This window comes from Sminthopsis crassicaudata, chromosome 1, assembly GCF_048593235.1.
Source record: "Sminthopsis crassicaudata isolate SCR6 chromosome 1, ASM4859323v1, whole genome shotgun sequence".
In the NCBI taxonomy this organism is placed as follows: domain Eukaryota; kingdom Metazoa; phylum Chordata; class Mammalia; order Dasyuromorphia; family Dasyuridae; genus Sminthopsis; species Sminthopsis crassicaudata.
In genome coordinates, this window is record NC_133617.1 from 75,568,679 (window position 1) to 75,573,776 (window position 5,098).

The window sequence follows — 5,098 nt, forward strand, 5'->3', positions numbered from 1 at the left end:
CTATCTATCTATCTATCTATCTATCTATCTATCTATCTATCTATCTATCAAATAATGCCTAAAGTTGAATTTCAGAGCAGCAGAGACAAGGAAAAGTCAGGTTAAAGTAAGTTGTCCAATCTAATACTTATGAAAGATCTGATGGGGTAGTGGTGTGTCCAGGAACAAAAAGGTGCAGTTATGGTCTGTCAGCAAACAGCAAGCTTGGGGAGCAGCTGCCAGGGGTGATGGGGACTGGGGAACTGATCAGGGGAAGACTGTGTGGGGAAGAGTCTACATTGGCATTGGACACAGCTCCAGAAGAGGAGGAGAAGTGCACCTTGGTGAGTGCATCTGCGGGTGGCAAGAGGTCCCTCCTTTGATTTCCAGGACCAATTGTGGTCACTCACAGGAGAGTGAAGCCCTTACTTTCAGTTCTAAGACAGGGGTCAGTGATACTGAAGCCAGTGGTGTGTTTCAGGGACCATGGGGAGTGAGAGCTTTTGAGGTGGTAGTGGTGGGTCTTGGCTGTAGTTTAGTAGTAAAGAGGAGTGCTTGAGATTGCTCACAAACCAGGAGAATTATGACTGTACCTGGTCCTGGATCAAAATATATTGGAAGAATCAAAAAATTAAAAATGACCAGATAGAGCTCCAAAAACAACAATATGAAAAATCTAAGATATTATCCTGAGAGAAATGATTTTTCCCATTATATGAATAACTAATTATTAAGTTAGAATCAAGGCTTTTCCTTTTTATTTTTTCATTTGGGGACCAGTCCTTGCAGGTCTATCAGCCAGTCTCTGAAGAAATTGCTGATAAATGAAATTGTCCAAATCCTCTAGGTACCTGATTTGCAATCTTGGGTGGAACTCTACCTTCCCTTTAATGAGTCCCAGTTCTTGGAATTCTCCATTAGAATTCAGGATTTAAATAATTTAAATCTATTGTAGAAAAAGAAATTAAACAGTTCATAAATGAGCTTCTTAAGAAAAAAAGCATCAGTACAACCTGGATTTATAAGTGAATTCTTTTTTTTTTTTTTTTTTTTCCTGAGGCTGGGGTTAAGTGACTTGCCCAGGGTCACACAGCTAGAAAGTGTTAAGTGTCCGAGACCAGAGACCAGGTTTGAACTTGGATCCTCCTGAATTTAGGGGTGGTGCTCTATCCAATGGGCCATCTAGCAGCCCCCTTTATAAGTGAATTCTAACAAACATTTGAAGATCAACTAATTCCAATATTAAAGTTATTTGAAATAATAGGGAAAGAAGTCCTAACAAACCCCTTTTTATGAAACAAATATGTTACTGATACCTAAACCAGGAAGAACGAATTCTAGACTATTGTACTAGAACTGCTAGCACTAGTAAGAAGATAAAACAAAGAAACTGAAGAAATCAGAATGGTCAGTGAAGAAATAAAATTATCTCTTTTTCCAGATAATGTGAAATAATGATACTTGGAAAATACTAAAGATTCAACTAAAAAACACTACTTGAAACAATTAATAATTTTAGCAAAGCAATAGTATATAAAATAAAGCTACATATGTCAACAACATTTCTATATGTCACCAACAAAGCCCTACAAGAAGAGATGGTAAAAGATGCTTCATTTAAAATAATATTAAACAATATAAAATACTGGGAGTATATTTGCCAAGACAAACTCAGGAACTATTTGAACATAATTACAAAATACTTTTTATACAAATAAAGTCAGATTTAAATAATTGAAAAATATTATTCACTGATGAAACAAGCCAACAAATCTACTTATTCAGTGCCATCATGATTAAACTATGAAAAGAAATTATTTTATTTATCTAGGAAAAAATAATAAAATTCATCTGGAAAAAGAAAATGTTGAAAATATCAAAGGAATTAACTTTTTTAAATGTAAAGGAAAGAGTACTAGATCTTATACTATATTATGAGACAGTAATTATCAAAACTATCTGCTACCGGCCAAGAAACAGAATGGAAGATCAGTGGAAGAGAGTCGATATACAATATATACTTGTAAAGTACTATAGTAATCTCATGTTTGATAAACACAAACATCTAAGCATTTGGAATTTGGTAAAAATTGCTCTGAAAACTTAAAAGTGGTCTGGCAGAAATTAGGTTTAGAACAGTATCTCACAGTATTTACCAAGATAAAGTCAGTGACCTAGACATAAAGGGAAATATCATAAGTAAATTAGAAGCTCATAAATATGTTTCTTTCAGATTTATGAGTAAGAGAAGAATTTATGAATAAAAAAAGAAAGAAAGTATTTTGGAATATAAAGTGGACACTTTTGATTGTATTATATATTAAAGGTTTATATAAATACAACTAAATATAGCTAAGATTAGAAAGAAAGCAGAAAATTAGGATGGGGTAGTGTGAAATTTTGTACCTAACTTTTCGATTGAAGGTCTTGTATCTTAATTTTTTTCAACATTCATTTAAATTTTTTTTACCCAATAATAGCTTTTTATTTTCAAAATACAAATAGAGTTTTTAGCATTCACTCTTGTAAAACCTTGTGTTCCGATTTTTCCCCTCCCTTCTCCCAACACCTTCTCCTAGACAGCAAATAATCCAAGATAGGCTAAATATGTGCAATTCTTCTAAACATATTTCCACATTTGTCATGATGTACAAGAAAAATTAGAACAAAAAGAAAATAAAAGCAAGCAAATACCAACAAAAAAGGTGAAAATACATTCAGTTCCCATAATCCTCTTTCTGGATGCTGGTGGCTCTCTACATCCCAAGTCTATTGGAATTAAAGACCTCATAATCTTAAAATATATAGAAAACTGAGTCAAATTCATAAGAATATGAATCATTCCATACTTAATAAATGATCGAAGTATATAAATAGGAAGAAATCAAGATCACCTACAGTCATATGAAAAAGGGTTCTAAGTCCTTATTGATTAGAGAAATTCAAATCAAAACAACTCTGGAATACCACCTCATACCCTTCAGAATGTTTAAAATGATCGAAAGGGAAAATGACAAATTTAAGAGGGGATGTGGAAAAACACATTGGTGGAATTATGAATTCATCTAATTACTTTAGAGAGTAATTTGGAATTATGTCCAAAGATTTATAAAACTACTTATGCCCTTTGACCCAGCCATGCTACAGTAGGTCTGTTTCCTCAGGTGACCAGGGAAAAAGAATAAAAATCTATATGTTCTTTTTTATTTTTATAATTTTTTATTTACTAAATATATGCATGGGTAATTTTCAGCATTGACAATTGCAAAACCTTTTGTTCCAATTTTTCCCCTTCTTCCTCCCATCCCCTCCCCCAGATGGCATATGTTAAATATGTTAAAGTATATATATGTTATACTTTATATGTATATATGTATACATGTCCATACAATTATTTTGCTGCACAAAAAGAATCAAACTTTGAAATAGTGTACAATTAGCCTGTAAAGGAAATAAAAAATGCAGGCAGACAAAAACAGAGGGATTGGGTTCATACTCATCTCCCAGAGTTCTTTCGCTGGGTGTAGCTGGTTCAATTAATTACTGTTCTATTGGAAAAATCTATATGTTCTAAAACATTCATGGCAGTGCTCTTTGTTGTGGCAAAGAACTGAAAACTGAGGGGAAGGGAATGGATGAATAAGTTGTCATATATGATTATAATGAAATACTATAGTGCTGTAAAAAATGTCAAGCAGGTTGATTTTTAAAAAGAAACATGGAAAGGTTTGCAGGAAATAACAAAGAGTAAAATGAGAAGAACCAAGAATATTGTATACAATAATGGTGATCTTGTTTGAAGAGTTAACTGTGGGTGGTTAAGGTATTTTGAGTAACATGATCATTCAAATCAATTTTGAAGGACTTATAAAGGGAAATGCTACCACTTTCAGAGAAAAAATTGACATATAGTTCTATATATATATATCAACATATATACATGTAATTATACATATATATGTATATTATATGCTGGTCTTCTCTAATATGGAGTTGTGAAGCAAGAAGGAAAACAACTCAAAACTCAAAATGTAATAGAAAATAAAATTAAAACAAAATAAAAAAACAAGCAAAACAGTAACTACATCCAATCAAAGCTAGTTCAGGGTTTCCCATGGATCAATCTGTCCAGTGTAGGTAGCCCTGTGCCCTCAGAAGAGCCAGCAAATGAGCATCCTATCCATCCCAACCTGGCAGTAGCTGCCGAACGTCTGAGTGACCTGGTCCAATAATAAATAATGGACTCAGAAACCTGACTGGCCCAGCCCAGTAGTGGATATTCCAGTTTATACAAAATACTGAACCCCATGAGGAATAAGTTCAGCTGAGCTGCCTTTCCAATGGAGATGAGTGCTAGAAGCCACTCCAATTAAACAGTGAAATAATTCATCCATCACTAACACCATGCCCTGGAGTGTACTTCATGAGTAAGAAAGAATATTGAAGCCCTATACTTCTGTAATTGTAAGTTGTTAGCCATATATGTAGCCCACATATGTGCCTCAAAATTGTACTATTAAGTTCATATCTGCTCTTTTTCCCCTGGACTCTGTATTTGTAGGAGAGTATAACCCTTGGTTTTAGGGGAAATGCTTTGTAAGATTTATAATTGCTATGTCATTTGAGTAAATGCTTTTAGGCAGTATATACATTAAAATTAGAATGACAAAAAGATTAGCATAGCCTCCGTGTGAGGATGACACAAATTCATGAAGTGTTCCATATTTTAACATTCAAAATTAAAAAATTAATTAAAAAACCAAAATTTTAATTTAATTAGAAAATTTTTAAATGAACAAGTTGAAAAAATAATTAACTGAGTCTAGTAACTGACAAATGGAAAGGAAGGAAATAAGCATTTATTAAGCACCTACTATGTGTCAAGCCTTGTGGTAAGTGCTTAACGATTATTATCTCACTTGATAATATGATGAAATTTTATTAGCCAGCATTAGAAAGATTTTAAAATCCACTCCTCTGGAGACCAAAACTTCCACAGCTGACATGGTTTGGGCAAGTAAACCCAGAAGGTCTGTTATCTCTGGGGCTTATCTAGGACAAGCCTTTCTATCTGCTGGGACCTACTGTAGAAATTCTCTGCATGGTACATGATATTCTT

The 5,098-nt window shown here is 33.5% G+C and overlaps 1 pseudogene; it reads left to right on the forward strand.

Moving 5' to 3' along the window:
• Nucleotides 1–4,608: 4,608 nt before the first annotated feature.
• Nucleotides 4,609–4,708, forward strand: LOC141552327 (U6 spliceosomal RNA; annotated as a pseudogene).
• Nucleotides 4,709–5,098: the final 390 nt, after the last annotated feature.